This window comes from Bubalus kerabau, chromosome 7 (assembly GCF_029407905.1).
Source record: "Bubalus kerabau isolate K-KA32 ecotype Philippines breed swamp buffalo chromosome 7, PCC_UOA_SB_1v2, whole genome shotgun sequence".
Lineage (NCBI taxonomy): Eukaryota > Metazoa > Chordata > Mammalia > Artiodactyla > Bovidae > Bubalus > Bubalus kerabau.
Window position 1 is genome coordinate 23,747,783 of NC_073630.1, and position 19,333 is coordinate 23,767,115.

Consider the following 19,333-nt stretch of genomic DNA (forward strand, 5'->3'; position numbering starts at 1 on the left):
CTTCCAGATGTTCAAGCTGGTTTTAGAAAAGGCAGAGGAACCAGAGATCAAAATGCCAACATCCGTTGGATCATCAAAAAAGCAAGAGAGTTCCAGAAAAACATCTACTTCTGCTTTATTGATTACACCAAAGCCTTTGACTGTGTGGATCACAACAAACTGTGGAAAAAAACAGACCACCTGACCTGCCTCTTGTGGGAATACCAGACCACTTGACCTGCATCTTGAGAAATCTGTATGCAGGTTAGGAAGCAACAGTTAGAACTGGACATGGTACAACACACTGGTTCCAAACAGGGAAAGGAGTATGTCAAGGATGTATATTGTCACCCTGCTTATTTAACTTCTATACAGAGTACATCATGAAAAACGTTGAGCTGGATGAAGCACAAGCTGGAATTGAGATTGCAGGGAGAAATATCAGTAATTTCAGATATGCAGATGACACCACCCTTATAGCAGAAAGTGGAGAAGAGCTAAAGAGCCTCTTGATGAAAGTGAAAGAGGAGAGTGAAAAAGTTGGCTTAAAGCTCAACATTCAGAAAACTAAGATCATGGCATCTGGTCCCATCACTTCATGGAAAGTAGATGGGGAAACAGTGGAAACAATGGCTGACTTAATTTTGGGGGGCTCCAAAATCACTGCAGAGAGTGATTGCAGCCGTGAAATTAAAAGACGCTTACTCCTTGGAAGGAAAGTTATGACCAACCTAGATAGCATATTCAAAAGCAGAGACATTACTTTGCCAAGAAAGGTCCATCTAGTTGAGGCTATGGTTTTTCCAGTGGTCATGTATGGATGTGAGAGTTGAACTGTGAAGAAAGCCGAGTGCCAAAGAATTGATGCTTTTGAACTGTGGTGTTGGAGAAGACTCTTGAGAGTCCCTTGGACTGCAAGGAGATCCAACCAGTCCATCCTAAAAAAATCAGTTCTGAATATTCATTGGAAGGACTGATGTTGAAGCTGAAACTCCAATACTTTGGCCACCTGATGCGAAGAGCTGACTCTTTTGAAAACACCCTGATCCTGGGAAAGATTGAGGGCAGGAGGAAAAGGGGATGACAGAGGATGAGATGGTTGGATGGCATCACCGACTCAATAGATATGAGTTTGGGTAAACTCTTGGAGTCGGTGATGGACAGGGAGGACTGGCATGCTGCAGTTCATGGGGTTGCAAAGAGTCGGACATGACTGAGCAACTGAACTGAACTGAACTGAACCACCCTTATGGCAGAAAACAAGGAAGAACTAAAGAGCTTATTGATGAAAGTGAAAGAAGAGAGTGAAATGTTGGCTTAAAACTCAACATTCAGAAAACTAAGATCATGACATCTGGTCCCATCATTTCATGGCAAATAGATGGGGCAACAGTGGAAACAATGATAGACTATATTTTGGGGAGCTCCAAAATCACTGCAGATTGTGACTGCAACCATGAAATTAAAAGACGCTTACTCCTTGGAAGAAAAGTTTTGACCAACCTAGACAGCATATTAAAAAGCAGAGACATTACTTTACCAACAAAGATCCATGTCATCAAAGCTATGGTTTTACAACTAGTCACATATGGATGTGAGAGTTGGACTATAAAGAAAGCTGAGTGCCAAAGAATTGATGCTTTTGAACTGTGGTGTTGGAGAAGACTCTTGAGAGTCCCTTGGACTGCAAGGAGATCCAACCAGTCCATCCTAAAGGAAATCAGTCCTGAATATTCATTGGAAGGACTGATGCTAAAATTGAAAGTCCAATACTTTGGCCACCTGATGCTAAGAACCGATTCATTGGAAAAGACACTAATGCTGGGAAAGATTGAAGATGGGAGGAGAAAGTGATGATAGAGGATGAGATGGTTGGATGGCATCACTGATGCGATGGACATAAGTTTGAATAGGCTCCAAGAGCTGGTAACGGACAGAGAAGCCTGGCATGCTGCAGTCCATGGGGTCTCAAATGTCAGACACGATTGAGCAACTAAACTGACTGACTGATCCATACATCCCCTCCCTCTTGAACCTCCCTCCCATCTCCCACCCCTCTATGTTGTCAGACCCCTTGTTTGAGTTCCCTGAGTCACACAGCAAATTCCTATTTTTCCTGATGCCTTTTGAGTAAGATCCTGGACCTCCTCTTCCAGCTCTCTCATTTATTTTCCTTTGTATCCATTTAGCTACTCAATCCTTCTGTTGAATGCTTTATTTAAACTGTCGTACTCGTCATACTAGGTATTTCCAGTTGAATTGTATACATGAATGTTTTCTGCTTCATATGTCCAATTTCCTAGTGAGCTCTTATTTAGTGAAAAATATGGAGAGGCAGTGAAGAGATTTATGCCCCAGGCATAGAATGACAAAAGAACAACAAAAAAAGAATGTGATTTGTATGTAAGGTGATCATGTATCCTGGTTTACTAGGAATGGTTTAAAATTGTAGTCTTGACTTAATCATTAATAGCTCCTCTTATCACTCTCATATATGTCCCAGTTTGGACAATAAATTCTATGGGCCATTTATGCAGTCATTCTGCTTACATGTGACAATTCAAGCTATCACCTAGGAAGGGAGCTTTTTGGCCCTCTGGCTTCTCTCACTGACTCATCAGAATCAGTGTGGCTGATAAGTACATCAGTCCCCATCCTCAACATAACATCGGGTCTAATCCAGTTTCCTTGGAAGGAACTCCAAGATGCTCAGGAAGCCCAGCATCAGACTGAACAGGGAACAATCTCGAAGCTCACTGCTGGACTTGCTCTCTCTTCCCAGCCTTTCCCATCACCCTGAGCAAAGGGAAGGGAAGGGAGGGAAGCGACAGGAAGTCGATCAGTGAATTCTCTACAAATGCAGTTATTCATGTTGTCAAACTTCTAGATGGTAAATGTGGACACATTTTGTTTTAAAAAGAATGCTGTTCTCAGGTTTCAACATTTGCATGGATTAGATGATAATTAACTGATTTCTTCTTTCTATTTAGTGGTCTCAGGAACCCCATAATTTTTTTCTTTCTCCCTTTGATCTACTGTTAGAAACCAGTCTACACATTCTCTCATAAGAACTTAGGTATAGTATTTAATGTTCAATGAACCACTGAAGTCGTGCATACTTACCTACAAATTGTTTTACTCTCTCATCTCCATTGGCCCCGCTAGAGGTTTCTCTCAAATTTACTTAGCTCTACTTTATCTTCCTCCTTCCTTGGAGCTTGCTAGAAAGCACCACACAATGCATGGTTTTTCACAGAGCAGAATGCCTGTGGCTCTACAGCACATCCAGTGATAAGGATCATCAATTGATGGGTCAACAAAATCGAGCCTTGTATTTGAGATGCAAGAAGCACTTGGAGGATTTCCCTGGTGACTCAGTGGTAAAGAGTCTGCCTGCCAATACAGGAGACAGGAGTTGGATCCCTGATTCGGGAAGATCCCACATGCTGTGGAGCAACTAAGCCCCAGCACCACAAGTATTGAGCCTGTGCTCTAGAGCCTATGCTCAGCTTCCGGAGAAGCTGCCACAGTGAGAAGCCTGTGCACTGCAGCTAGAGAGTAGTATTTGCTTGCTGCAACTAGAGAAAAGCCCACACAACAACAAAGACCTAGCACTGCCATAAGTAAATAAATAAAATTAAAAAAAAAAAAAAAGGAACACTAAGAGAGGTGGAAACACAGAGGACTCAGGTATCCTATAAGATGTGCACAAGCCTTTAAGAAAACATACCACAATACTATCAATTTTAACTACAAAATAAAACAGTATTATATTATTATAATAATTGTTCAAATTTACAGTCATTCAACTTATGAAATTATTGCAGTTACTCACCAGAGTAACTGCACACCAATGAGTATTTCTCTGAGCAGAAGGAATGCCATTTTAACTCCCTATTCAAAAGAAAGACTTCAGGGAAATGACCAACCAAAAGATCTGAGGCCAACTGGCTTTTAAAGCATTGAGTTGATTCTAACCAATATGAAAGAGAAGCAACCGAAGAAATTCAAAGCTCCCTTGAAGAGAAAGGGCAGGGAATAAATAAAGAAAAAATTTTAATGAATAAGTAAACAAAGAAATATTCATTCTAATTTTAGTGAAAGGGAAAGAAATTTTTTCTTAATTCTTAGCGCACTAGTATTATGTAAATTGGTAGTTTTGTCATTATTTACAATATGTAAAATCTGTCATTCTCAAGCACTTTGGGTTAGATTATCTTCTCTCCAAAATGGTTTTAAAGATGCAAATAAATGAACCTAGTGAGTGAACACAATCTATTTTGGGACTGATATTCTATCCATTTTTCATAAAATACAATTCAACTTTCACAAGGTGATAACAAACAGCCCTTAGTAACACTGGATGTGGCGCCGGCCCAGCAGGGTGCTTCTCCTACAGGAGTAAAACCTAAGCATCGGAAGTTAAAACTTTAATAAATATCTGACCCAAATTACTATTAAAGCCAAAAAAAGAGATGATTACACAAACTTTGGAAAAGTCTGGGAGGCTTAAATCATCTAATCAATCTAGGTTTGTTTTTTTTCCCCTACATCTCTCTTTTAGAGTGTTTCTTTTCTGCAATTCCTTAGAGAAAGGCCAAAGCAAAACTTAAATTCAGAATAGAATTTTCTCCATTTAAGGCAAAGCTAAAAAAGGGTTTTAAACTAAGAGAAAGTATTTGCTCTCATTTCAATAATTGTCTATTGTACACTTATCATGCCTAAGACTCCAGGCAAGGCATCATAAAGGGTAAAAAATATGACACTGTCTTCTATAAACCCTTGTCTGAGGGGAATAGAGTCATGTATAAAAATTCCACTTCATACATAAAATGTTGACAAAATATTATGAGTATACAAAGGGAGAAATAAAAGTTTCTTAAAAGTGGTACTAGTCAAAGTGAAACTTAAAAGATAAGCCATATTTCATCAACCAAATGTGAACCTGACATTCAATTAAAACACAAATCTGGCACATGTGGGTCACCGAAAATATTAAGATTAGAACATGTTGGTGTTTTCCAGCAGAAGATTCTAGAGGAGGTAATTTTTTCCTAACAGGTAGGCCAATACAATAGACAGATAAGAACTGAAAAAATTACTTAGATAATGATCATTTTGTTCATTTTGAGCAAATAATCCCACTTCATACTTTATACTTTAAAGCAGTAGATAAGAGCAAATGGAAAGTATTTTATATTATAACTCTTAAGGATGAAGTAATTTGGTGCATTGTTTAAGCCAATAGGATTTGGAATTAAAACTGAGTTCAAATCCTTTCTATAACACCAGCTATTTGATTTTGGAAAGATGACTAAAGACATTTTATGTCCCAATTTTCCAGTCTATTAAAAAAAGTAGGATAATATCTGCTTCGTAGTCTTGTTGTAAATATAAAAGCAATAATACATGCAATCTTCTCATCCCTACTTTATAATTAAAATTTGTTCCACTCCCCAAACACATGTTTTATTACAATGTTTACTGAGTTATCTGTTTGTGTTCATATACTGATTGTATCTGCTATTTACTTTCCAGTTTATTGCTTCCTAATGCCATGGCCAAATATATATCATAAATACATGTTGGTCACCTCGATGACCAACTATATTATTTCTTAGAAATCACATCATGGTACCTTATTCATTAACTCTGAGAATCAGTAATGTGGGCATTGAAGAGAGATATATATTAATATGGGCTTCCTAGGTGGAGCTAGTGATAAAGAATCCACCTGCCAATGCAGATTTAAAAGAGGCACAGGTTCAATTGCTGGGTCAGGAAGATCTCCTGGAGGAGAGCACAGCAAACCACTCCAGTATTCTTGCCTGGAGAATCTCATGGAGAGGAGCCTGGCGGGCTACCGTCCAGAGTCACAGAGAGTTGGACATGACTAAAGCGATATAGTACACACACACATATGTTAATATGTGAGTATAAATTAACTTCAGAATGGTTTAATGGAGAAAAATCTGTGCTGCAAAAAAAGAATTTGGTTTTGATAAAGGCATAAATGGAAGTGAGGATGGAGAAGAGTGGGACCCACAAATAGCACTTCAACCTGACCTCCAAAAGGACCAGCAGGACTTCTTCCAAGTTCCAGAGCAACTGACAGTGGGGTCGGTTAGGTCTTTTATCCTCTTCCAGTCTATCTCTGGGCCAGGCCTCAGCAAATAGGAAAAAGTTACACAGAAGACTCACGAATCTAGTTTCATTTTAAGTATTTGTCATTTGTATGACCTTGAACAAATCCTCCTGTGCCTCAGTGTTCTCCTTTGTGATACGGATGTAGTAAAGCCAAGGCTGCCTGTCATACAGGATCAAATGGGTCAGTGGACATAAAACTCCTTAGAAATCTGGGAAACATGTCAGTCATGATTGCCATCCCCACTGTCTCTCTTGCTTTTTGCAAAAGCAGAGGAGGGAGCTGCTTTTGATAGATAATACATACCTGCTACTAGCTTTGAAGCTGTAAAGATCGTGGGTGCAAGACAAGCTTTCTTTGACCAAGGTAGATTTGAGGTTGCATAGTGGACACAGAGCGCCACCTTACCAGCTATGCTTATGCAGTTCACTTATACAGTCCCAGGGACAATTTGAAGACTTCCTGGATGAACACAAATCTCTTCACTGATTGGCTGGACCACCTGTTTCCATGACAACTCTAGAGCCATTCCACACTCATCCACCTCCTGTTCCCATTCACTGTAACATCTCATTAACAGCAAGAGACAGAAAGTTTAATGAAGTAGAAGCATTTTGATTAATGAAGGCATAATTTAAATAGAAGTTTTTGGCTTTTTTGTGTGTGCCTCCAGAGTTTTTATATGTTACAGTAAACTCACAGTTCTTTCCTCTAAAGGTGAATGGAGGAAAGCAGACACTTTTGGTAAAATCCCTTTTAAGAATTCTGAGAAAACATTGCCCCATACATCCTTTGCCATATTTTATGAACAGACATCTCTAGTCAACATTTAGTTCACCTTGTTCTCTCAGAAGAGAAATGGATATTCTAATTCTCATTTGCCACACACGCATCTTCACGACCATGTCACACTCTTCCCTCTACACAATTTAGCATCAACCAACACCTGGTCTTGGGGGTTGGGAAACCTAAAGGTGGGGGAAGAATCAGAGCCACACCGAGAGTGGTAGGTCGGGGTTCTGGGCAAGCTCACAGCAGTCCTATGAGGTAGTAGCGTTTTTCCCATTTTTCCATTTGACATCATTGAGGCTCAGAATATTCAGTTAACTGACAGTGTTGTAAGGTATGTAAGTGACAGAGCCTGGATCCAAACACACACAAGTGTGTCTTGACCACACAGATTTGATCACATCCTTGGTGGCTGTGCTCTCAGTATTGCATCATCACAATTTTGAAGGCTAATAAACATTTCTTAGTTTGAGTTCCCCCAGAAATCAGAACCTGAAACAAAGACTTGAGAGAAGGTAGTTTATTTAGGAACTGAGCCCAGGAAACAGGAGCAGAAGTGGAAAGAGTAAGACATGGATTCCTCCAAGAAGGATTCTTGATTCTACCAGGGCCTCTGAGAGGCATACAGAATGCCTTCTAGAATCATCCAACTGACAATGCGAGGCTGGAGCATTCTATGCTCTACTCGCCCTCCCCCACTCTAATCGGCTGAGAGTTGCCTCTGGCCATTTAACTCCCCCACGATTTCTGGCTGCTTTTGCACACAACGTAAGAAGCTCCTAGAGCGTCAGAGAAGACCCTGGTGGTAAACAACAGAAAGATCCAAAACTGGCCTCCAGGTGGAGGTTGGCTGCATTGAGTTGAGACTGAACTTCCAGAGACCTGCCCACCACAGCTGCCGCTGAAATCAGAGCACCTAGAGATGGCGGTGCCACACCAGAAGTGTCAGCTGCTCCCTTAATCTAGGAGATTTTACAACTTGCTGAAATAACTATTGGGTTAGCCTTGTGACTTACACCCTCACGTCTGACATGAACAGACCTTAATTATAGTTACAGAGCATCACTGTCACAACACACAGTTGATTCAGCAGTAGCTTCTCTGGAGCAGCGATCATGGTCCAAGCACGGGCTCTGTGAGCCAGGATCCACTCCTAGTTTCGTCACTAGAAAGTCTGCATGCATAAGTCACTTAAGCTCAGTGTGCTTCAATTTTCTCACCTGTAAAATGGACATAACAAAATCCATCTCATTGTTTAATATAATGTTACATAAAATAATACACATAAAGCACTTGGAAGAGTGCCTGGATAAAGCAGGCACTCAAAAGGGTGGATAGAATTCTATAAACAATTTGCAATTGCCAACATTTCCATCTCCTCTGATAGGAGGAGGTGAGTATATTAAAAGGATTCCATGTCTTCCCATTCATGATTATAATATGCTAACCAAAAGCTCAACACAAAATAACTACAAATCCAAAAACCAAACACCATGGTGAAAGGAATTTTCACCACTCCAAACCCAATGTTTTCTTAGCACTTTGTCTCAAACTAATGAAAACCATTTGGTGGCATTCCTCTCACACACAAACTAAAGCTAAAGGGAAAGATTTCAAAGGTTCATATTTCCACTTGGTAAAAATTCTTTGGTGCAATAACAGCTGGTTAGAGAGGGGGTAAAAGCAGCCTGAACAGGAGCTAAGTAGCTTCTGGTCTCCATGGTAACAGCATTTCATACTCGGACCCTTGTAATCACCTGATTCCCTTAGGATAAAGAAAAGAGCAAGGAGACAAAAGTGCTAAGACAAAAAAAAAAAAAAAAGTCAGCATTTGTGGAGTGGATGATAAGTCAGCAAACATGGCCGGGAAGTGATTCTAACCACCTATAGTTATGTGACATTTCCTTAGAATTATTTTTTTAATGAGGGTGATAGGTTAATATTGATCAAGCACAGGTTAATTTAAATTACTCATTCCTCCACCCAGGACGCCACAGCCCTTATGGCACCCTGGGGTAAGGGACGGTTGACAGACAAGCCAGAGTTCATAGCAGGATAATTAATTGGTCTCCTTACGAGTGAAACTCATGATACTTTTCTTCTTGCCATAAGGCTTTGCTTGATTTCTAGGAAAGATACTGAACATCTTTTGAGTGACCAGAGCAGCATCTCAAAGCCAGGCCCGTGGAACCCTGCCTCGGAATCCCTGGGGGCAATGTCACAGCACAGATTTCCTCTAGCAGAGCCAGACTGGAGTGGAGCCAAGGAAGCTGTGTTGAATGACAGCCTCAGGGCACCCTTCTGCACCCTACACTTGGAAACCACGCCTGCAGATCTTGGGATTTACTAAAAAATCTAACGAGCTAACTTTCCTTCACTCTGCTGTTTATGTTGGCATTCAAAAGATCATTTATAAATGTGACAGATTCTACTTTTCTACAGATGACCTACAGAGATAATCCAGTTTTGAAACCAAAAAAAAGAAAAAGAAACATAGGGAATTGAAAGGGAACAATTATCTATTTTGGAAAAAAATGGCTATAAATTCACAAAAAGTGTAACCTTTGGTTTCACTAATTTTATTTCATTCCCTATATCACCTCACCCCTTATAGTAATGCCCATCTAATTAGCACAAAGAATATCATTCACTTTTTATAAGATAGAATTCTTATGTTAAAAGACAGAAACCTAATGCTTTAAATCACTGATTTATTTCAGACTTTCTGAAAAGCTATACAAATTACATTTGGATGTCCATCCAATTGCATCATACATTCAGAAATTCAAATGTTTACCAAGCACCTTTTAAGTACAAGGTGGTGCTCAATATGCTGGAGTCAAGGAAGTCAAAAATCCCTGCCATCGTAGAGTTTACATTCTAGAAAGAAAGACAGACAATAAAAGTTAAGTCAAATAGCTGCCATGTCAGATAGTGACAAGAATACTACCAAAAAATATAAAGCCAGGAATGATGTGGTTGCAGGTTTTAATAACTGATTTATAAGAAGACCTTTAAAAAGATGTTGACAATTGAGTAAAAATCTGAACACGATGAGGGAGCAAATCTTACACATATTGATGGGAAATAGTCAAGGCAGAAGAAATTTCAAGAGCAAGTGTCCTGAGGCAGAAGCATACTTGACCTGTCAGAAGAATGTCCCCAAGACCCTTGTGTCTGGAAGGGAGTGGAAGATGGAGAGAGTAGCAGAAGATGAGATAAGACATAATCATTCGAGCAGAGGGGGCACATATCATGACCTTTGACTTTTATTCCAAATACGATGGGAAGATCCTACCAGAAGATTTTGCACAGAAAAGTTACATGAGCTGATTTAGATTTAAAAGGATCATCCTAGCATCTGATTGAGAACAGACTGTACAAGAGACAGTCAGAAAAAGAGGAAACCAGGTAGAAGGCATTCCAGTATTTCAGGAGTGAAATGATCCTGAATACGACTGGAATGACAGTTGTGACGGCAAAAGAAAGAGTAAGATTCTGGAAATTTTTTCAAGGCAGAACCAAAAAGATTTGTTGGAAGAATCAGATGTGGACTCAAGAAAGAGAGGAGTCATGGTTCTTTATCTGGGAAATTGAAAAGATAGAGCTGCCTCTTACTAGATGTGGAAGACTGAGAGAAGCAGGTGTTGAGACATGGGAATATTAAATCATCTGCTACACATCCAGGTGGCAATGCCAAGTAGACAGTTGTATCAAACAATCTGAAATGCAAAAGAGATACCTGAGCTGGAGGTATAAATGTGTGAATCACCAAGCTAGATGATATTCCCTAAGGAGTGAATGTAAATAGAAAAAGGAAATTCGGTGTCTAAATATGGGTGCGCTTTAACATTTAAAGATCAAAACTGAATGGGAACCATCAAAGGGATTGAGAAGGAGTGACTGATGAGTAGTAGGACTATCCTTGAAGCCAAGTGATGAACACATTTCTAAGAGGTGGGAATAATCAGCAATATCAAATGCTCAGAGATCAGTACCATGAGGATTGGGAGTTGATATGAATGATGATATGCCCTAGAGCAGTTAGATGTACTTGTGATATTAAAGCCCTGATTTTATTGAATTCAGGAGAGAACAGGAAAAGAGGAATTGGAGAGGATCAATATAAAAGATTCAAGTCTTTACCTAATGGAAGATCTTGAAAAGTGACTTTTTCCTACTCATTCTTACTTTCTTTTTTAAAACATGAAACTTTAAAGAAATGTTTGCAGTCTAAGAAAAGATTTGCATAGAAAGGGTCAATTTGATTGCAAAGGACAGGAGGGAAGAGCAGCTGAGCAGTGTCCTTGAATAGAGGACATGGGGTGAGATCTAATAGGAAAGTAATGGAGGTATTAGAAGTTTTTTGTTTGTTTGTTTTTTTTTTTCAAAAAAAAAAAAGAAGTTTTTTTCTTTCGTAGCAAATTATTCATATATAACATTAGGAGAGAAAGCAGATGCATATAGCTGTGTGAAAGTGGTGGTGAGAGCTTATGGAAGTCCTTGCTGTCTGCTTTTTTCCTCAATGAAACAGGAAATAAGCTCTTCTATAAGAAGTGGGGGAGGTGAACAGGTTTGGAAGTTTGAGGAGAAGAAGAATGAGAACTTGCTGAGGTCCTGGAACCTAGAAAGAAATGGACTTGGGAAATATGATGACTGCCAGTGGCATAAGGGTCACCTTGATGAAAGCGGGGGGTGGGGGGTGGGGGCTAGTCAGCCACTGTGGCCTAAATACTGAGAGAAAGTATAAGTTTAAGACTCCAGTAAAAAAAAAAAATCTGAACTAGCCATCATAAAAAGATTTCCAATTCACTTTAGAAATTTCTCTTACAATCTTGACAAAAGTCAGTTTGAGTATTTCTCATTTTTTCTTGGCAATGCTGAGTCATGACTATTACCCCTGCCTGCTAGATGTGAATTTTGAAGGGTTGGTTGCTAAATCTATCGGTCTTTCACTTTATAAGACAGTGAGCTATATTTTTAAAATACCTCACTCATTCCAGCCTCCATACTTTATTCTATGATATAAAAATCTTTATGGTGTGATTTAGGCTAACATCTTGGTGGCTCAGATGGTAAAGCATCTGCCTGCAATGTGGGAGACCCGGATTCGATCGCTGGGTTGGGAAGATCCTTTGGAGAAGGAAATGGCAACCCACTCCAGTACCCTTGCCTGGAAAATCCCATGGACGGAGGAGCCTGGTGTGCTACAGTCCATGAGGTTGCAAAGAGTCGGACACAACTGCGCAACCTCACTTTCCTTTCCTTTCCTTTATTTCTAAGTTTATTCCTACCAAAACTATGCTAAATGTGAATCAAAATAAATCATTCTCTATCTCAAGCTTTTAAAGTCTTTGATATTTATACCAAAGGATGATAACAAAATTTCTCAAAGCTGAATTAATTTTAGTTCAAAACCATATGGCATATTTCATATAATTTACTAATGGCAAAAGTAAGCAAACCCAAATTAACCAAGAAAGAATTTAACAGCTCAAACAGGATATTTTATATGAATCATATAATTATATGAATTATAGGAATGCCTATAGTCAGTCCTGCTTCTTCACAAATCATGCGTTTTCATTCATGGCTTCTGTTAACACTCTGCTTCACATCTTGCTGTATTTCCCTTTCATCCTTTGGTTTCTGGGCAGTGACTCAAGGAAGCTGAGAGAGGTATAGGCTGGCAATTAGGAAAAATCAAGACTCGTAGCCACACTGATTTCATATACACCACCTGCCATCACAGACGCAACCAATTCTTCATCTTATCCATAATGATACATCAGGTATCTCTTACAACTTTTTTGAAATATAAAATTGGTAAGAAAAGTTAATATCAATGCCCATTTTATAAGACTTAAATGTATTGTTTTTACATTTTAAGATATCTTACAAGTTTATATTCAAGTGAATAGGCTTGTTTATGACCTATTCTAGTCACATGTGTAAGTCATTTGATAATAGGTATTTATAGTTCCCCTAATTATAGCATATCTCCATGGAAACACTTTGTCCCTCCATTAATATGATGCCATTTCAGGGACCGCCTGTGTCTCTTTTGTTGATTCTTTGATCAACTGACTAATTGATTAAAAGACTTGGTCTATGAGCTATAATGCTAAGTAAATATTTCCAGCATATACTAGTTTCATAATTAATATTATTCCATATTTGCCTTTTAAAAATCTCTTCAGGATCCATCCACCAATTAACCAAAGAATCAGAATACCATGAAGTGAGAAGAATTTTCAACAGATGTAAGAGGAAAAAAATTTGTTACCAGAATTGATAACTTCAACTTGCCAAAACCAACTTTGGCACATACTATAGCTTGCCTGCTCAACAGTCATTCACTCTCCTCTGCTCCAATAAAAACTAAACTGGGTCCATCCTTCTTCAAGAAACCATGGCCACAGAGGAATCTGAACTCTCCAGACCCAGAATAAGTTCCTTATTTTTTGTCCTCTGAGACTGTGCAAAAAACAAGAGGACAAAGCTTCTGAAATCAGAGGTTAATTGTTCTTCATGCAGAAATTAATTGAATAGAACAATAAAAGACAACCTGGATCACTTTGACACTCAGCTGCAAGAGGGTCAAGATCAAATCACTTGGCAAAATGTTATAATTCCAGGCCAGGATTCTTGACGAATTGATAAAGGAAATGTTCATGTTAGTGAGAAAGGTAAGAAATTTTTCTTCATTCCTTTTAAAAGCATTATCTTTGAAAATTATCCTTCTATTGAATGTTATTTTTATAATAAGATAAACATACTGAACTGAAGAAATTACATGCTTAACTCAAACAATAAGTCACTATGCTGTCTTGCAAAACCAGCAGAGACAGAATGACCTTACTGTTGACAACCGCGCCTTGCCATCATTTTGAGCCATTTCGCTTGAGAATTAGAACTCCAGTTTAAAAATACTGTGAAAATATAGACTAGAAATTCCCCTTTAGTCTTAATCAGTCACATTGGAGTCTTTTTTAAATAGGATAATCTAAATTTTATACAGCTTGAAAAGTCAACTCTTTCTACTGTCCTCTATCTTTTATTTTCAATCTCACCATGATCGTGTCTATGTAAGTGAGGGGTGGGACAGTTATGCATCCTCATGATGTGTGGAAGATCCCAAGTCACATGCACTACAAGATGCTTGGCATCCATCTGGGAAATCCTAGGCTCCATGGGAATAGGATTGGGCCTGTCCTGCTTAGCTCTGTGTCCTCATTGCCTGGAGTGCTCAATACATATTCTGCTGAATTAATGGATGAATGAATGTGAACTAAAAAGAAATCAGAGCTACCATTAAATATGAGTTCCCTCTATGCCTCACATCATACCCAATTACTATACTTAAGTATTTATTAACATTCACTGTACTTGATTTTTTGCCCACTCCAAAATGATTCTGTCAATAATGACCATTAAATTCTCAATTCAGTACCTAGATTTATAATCACTTTAAATTTACCAGTGTTTCAAGAACTTTCTTGGGTCTCGTGTAACAACTTTATATGACCCTACCTGTCTATATGTGATCTGGCATCATTTCACCATAGGCCATTTTAACTACATTCAATAAATAAAATGATGGTTCTTTACAACTCCTAAGAAAGATGAATTTACTCATCATTCTGTTTTCAAGGAGCTAGGAACAAAAGATGTGACAAAACAGGTCAGAAAAAGAATTGATCATATTGACTGTGCTCTGTAACCCAGTAACAAACTGTGTGAACAAACCAAAGTGGTAAGATGATCACAGACCTTTGGTGACAAGACTGATTATCTTAAAGAGCAATTTAGCGAGAAAGAACAGTTCATCTTGTTCAGTGAATGGAAAATGTCGGAGTTTAATAGCCATCATTTTTATAGCATCTGTAGCCTAGCATACAGAGAAAAAAAAATATGAAGCTTAAATCCAGGTGATAATTTATTTCTGGTGGACACATTATTAAATAAGCTCTTAATTTCAATTTGAATAAATTAACACTTCCCTCCTGGACCAATACTATACCTGTTCACATTTGAAGGAATGTGATACAGAGTTGGGGCAGGGAATAGTGGGGAAGGGCGGGGGAGGCTCTTGGTCACCAACTGATAACTACTCCCACTTTTTGCACTGATTATAAAAAGGCTTTAGAGCCTGACTGTCTCTTGGAGTAAAGGAATTTACCATTAAAGTATGGAAGATTATTCTTCTTCTTTTCATACTGTTCATGTCTTGTCCAGGAAAGAATACTGGAGTGGGTTGTCATTTCCGCCTCGAGCAAACTCCAGGTGACGGTGGAGGACAGAGGAGCCCTGCGTGCTGCAGTTCATGGAGCTGCAGAGTTGGGCACGACTTAGCAACTGAACAACAACTCTTCATCTCAGGGAGAAACATATATTTCTTGGCTTGGTTATAGACTTAGAGGCAACTGGAATGCCCATTCTTTGCAGTAGTCTAATGACTACTGCCCTTCTAAATCTTCATGGATATATGTGTAATCTAGAAAATAGTACAGATGAACTTATTTGTAAAGCAGAAAGAGAGACACAGACATAGAGGAAAAAAAACTATAGGCACACTAAGGGTGGAGAGTAAGGGTATGGTAAATTGGGAGATTTGAATTAACATATCTACACTACTAAGTATAAAATAGGTAACTAATGAGAACATACTGTATAGCATGAGGGGGAGGAAGAAGGCACAATCTCTTTGTAGGTCATATATTAACCTTAAAATTACATTCCAATATATAGTAGATGCAGGCAAATACTGTTTGATTCCATTTGTATAAAGTGTCTGCTGCTGCTGCTGCTTAGTCGCGTCAGTCGTGTCCGACTCTGTGCGACCCCATAGACGGCAGCCCTTCAGGCTCCCCTGTCCCTGGGATTCTCCAGGCAAGAACACTGGATGTCTAGAATAGTCAAATTCATAGAATCGGAAAGTACATTGGTAGATGTCAGGGGCTGGGGAGCGGGGGGGTGGGGTGTGGTGAGGGGGAAGAGGAGTTAGTGTTTAATGGGGACGGAGTTTTAGTTTAGGAAGGTGAAAAATTCAGGAGATGGATGATGGTGAGACTTGTACAATGTGAATGTTCTTAGTGCTACTGAACTGTGCAGTTAAATATGATTACAGTAGTATGTTATACATTAAATGACTTTCACTACAATAAAAACACATGTAAAAATAAATAAACAAAATTTTTTAAAATGAAAAATATAAATCTTCCTGGAAGCCCACTGGACCAGAAGAAAAGACAGGCAAAGGGGTGTCCCCAGAATAGCAGTAATGGAACAAGAAATGGTTAAGTCTTCTACATGGCAATTCGGTGTTTTTAATGTAATTATACCTAATAATCTCATCTTCAACTTTCTTAAAGATACCTGCTAATACTTTAGAGCAAGGTTAGCAATATAAATTAGCAGGAAGAAAATAAGAGAACCAGTATGGCAGGTGAGACATCAGGGCAAATTCAGGAATGAAATGCAGTTGAGCATAAAACCCAGGTTCCCCATTTTTGTTGTGTCTACAAGAATCAGTCCTGGGTGTTCTTTGGAAGGATGATGCTAAAGCTGAAACTCCAGGATTTTGGTCACCTCATGCAAAGAGTTGACTCATTGGAAAAGACTCTGATGCTGGGAGGGATTGGGGGCAGGAGAAGAAGGGGACAACAGAGGATGAGATGGTTGGTGATGGACAGGGAGGCCTGGCGTGCTGCGATTCATGGGGTCGCAAAGAGTCGGACACGACTGAACTGAACAGGGAAGCTACTTAGCTTCTCCAACCCTCAGTGCCTCCTGAGATAAGCATCAGAGGAGATAAGCATTCCCATTTCACAGTATTAATTTAAAGATTACATGAGGTTATATATATTAAACATTCTTAGTGCCCTAAGTTGCTAAGTACTCAAGAATTAGTACTTATTATTAAGCTGCTACTAATAATCATCTCTATTCCCATCTCACAAATAAGTACTATCAATGCTTTAGCATGTGATCTTTAGCTTAATTTTCTATGTGTGTACTTCCCATATTTTTATTCAATAATGAGACCATTTTATACATAATGTCTGCAGATTACTTTCTTTTCATGTGTGTGTGTGTAATAAAGTTTTTTTTGTTTTTTTGTGTTTTTTTTTTTTAGTTCTACCAGTTTATTGCTACCAACCCGTGACCCTCCACCCTCATGCACACATGCTCAGTCATGTAACCCCATGGACTGCAGCCAGCCAGGCTCCTCTGTCCATGGACTTTTCCAGGCAAGAATACTGGAGTGGGTTGCCATTTCCTTCTCCATGTAATAAAGTTTTATTAAAGTATAAAGGAGATAGAGAAAGCTTCTGACATAGGCATCAGAAGGGGGCAAAAAGAGTACCCACTTGCTAGTGTTAACAACGAAGTTATATAATCCAAAGAATGTCTGGAGGTTGTAAAGACCTCATAAGACCTACTCCCATAATTTACATTTTAAGATAACACTGTCCTCAGGCAAGATATATCCTTGTAAAGACCAGGTCTACTCCCATAATTAACATTTTAAGATAACAAAAGGTTGAATCCAAAGACTGTCCTTAGGCAGGATACATTATTGAAATATAATCCTAAGGAATGTGGAGAAAGAAAAAGTTTGTCCTTTCTTCCTCCTTGAGAATTCCAGACCCCTCTCTCCTTGGGGACCCCTAGACTCCCTATCAACCTGCCTAGGAATTGACTCTCTCATTCCCCCCTTTTCTTTTAGGAGAATTTTGTTGCCTAGGGAAAAGGGGTGTCGTTCTTGTTCCATAACTGCTTCCGAGCTGACAAGGGGCGTTGTCCCTAAATTGGTGAGGCAACATATTCTCCTAATCCTCATATTGAGGATATCTGATCCAGGGGCCCCAAATAGTAGTTGGAGGAAGCTACAGCAGTAGCAGGAGTTTGAGCAACCATTTGTAACTTAAAAGCTTTCATGCGGCTAGAAAAAAATCCAGTTATACACTTACAGATGCAGAGAGCAAACAGCAAAAACACAACATTCAGAATCATAATTAAAAGTCACATCATGTCCATAGTTAAAGTGCAAAGTGCTGCACCAGTCCATTTTAGGGTTGGTAGATGTCATCAGATGAAGAAGAAACATCGCACGTGATTGTTGTCGAAGGTATTCACAGACTTGGAGAAAGTCTTTTCCTTGAAGTGGGGATGTCCACTACGGGAAGCCTTCCACTGATGAAGAGGGGAGCGCTCTGCAGACCCAGCAGTTAGACCAATTGTGGAATGCAGCATAGGAGTGAGCCCAGAACAGGAAGACATTGTCTTGAGGATCAAACTGCAGACTCAGGATTTTTGGAGTCAGCAGAAGTAAGCTCACATAGATTATCAGGCCCATCCGCTGCCCTTTGCTTAACTCTAGAGCTCGGGTCAGAGCCACAAGCTCCGCTGAGTACTGGTTCCCTGGGGGAGAGATTTTGCTTCCAAAACCTGTTCAGCAGTCACCACGGCGTAACCTGCTTTACTCTTTCCATCCCGAACAAAAGAACTGCCATCTGTAAATATTTCCATGTCAGGATTGTCTAATGAGGTATCCTTTAGATCCTCCTGAGCTGCATAGTTCAAAGTTAGGAATTGAGAACAATCGTGATCAGGTGTTTCATTTTCCTTTTCAGGAAGGAAAGTGGCAGGATTTAAATTTCCACAAACTTTAAGCTTAGTTACTGGTCCTTCTAACAACAATGACTGATACTTAAGAAGCCTACTGTCTGTCATCCAAATATTAACCTTAGAATTTAAGATTCCACTCACATCATGAGAAGTCAGTACAGTAAGGTTTTGTCCATTAATTATTTTTAAAGCTTCGGGTGCTAATAAAGCCGCTGCCCCAATTACTCTTAGGCAGTGGGGCCACCCACGTGAAACTACATCTAATTCTCTGCTTAGATAAGCAATAGGTTGCTGGTGAGGCCCTTGGGGTTGTGTCAAAACTCCCAATGCCACACCTTTTCTTTCAGAGACAAACAAATTAAAATCTGACCCTGTGGGCAAGCTCAGAGCTGGAGCTTGCAGGACAGCAGTCTGAAAAACCTTAAAGGCCTTTTGAGTTTCTGGAAACCAAACCAGTTTGTCGGTTTGGGCCTGCTGAGTTTCTGCTCTAAGTTTATATAAAGGCCAGGCAAGTTCCCCGTAATCCGGAATCCAAATGCAACAGTAACCTGTGATTCCCAAAAATCCTCTTCAATTGTCTTAAAGTCATAGGTAGGGGGTGATTTAGTATAGGTTTAATTCTCTCAGGGCCTATGGCCCTAGTCCCTTCTGATATGATTAGGCCCAGATATCTAACCGATTGTTGACAAAGCTGAGCCTTTTCTCTTGATGCCTTGTAACCATAGCCTGCCAGAAAGTTTAAGAAATCTTCTGAGGCTCGCGAACAAGCTTCCTCTGTCTCAGCAC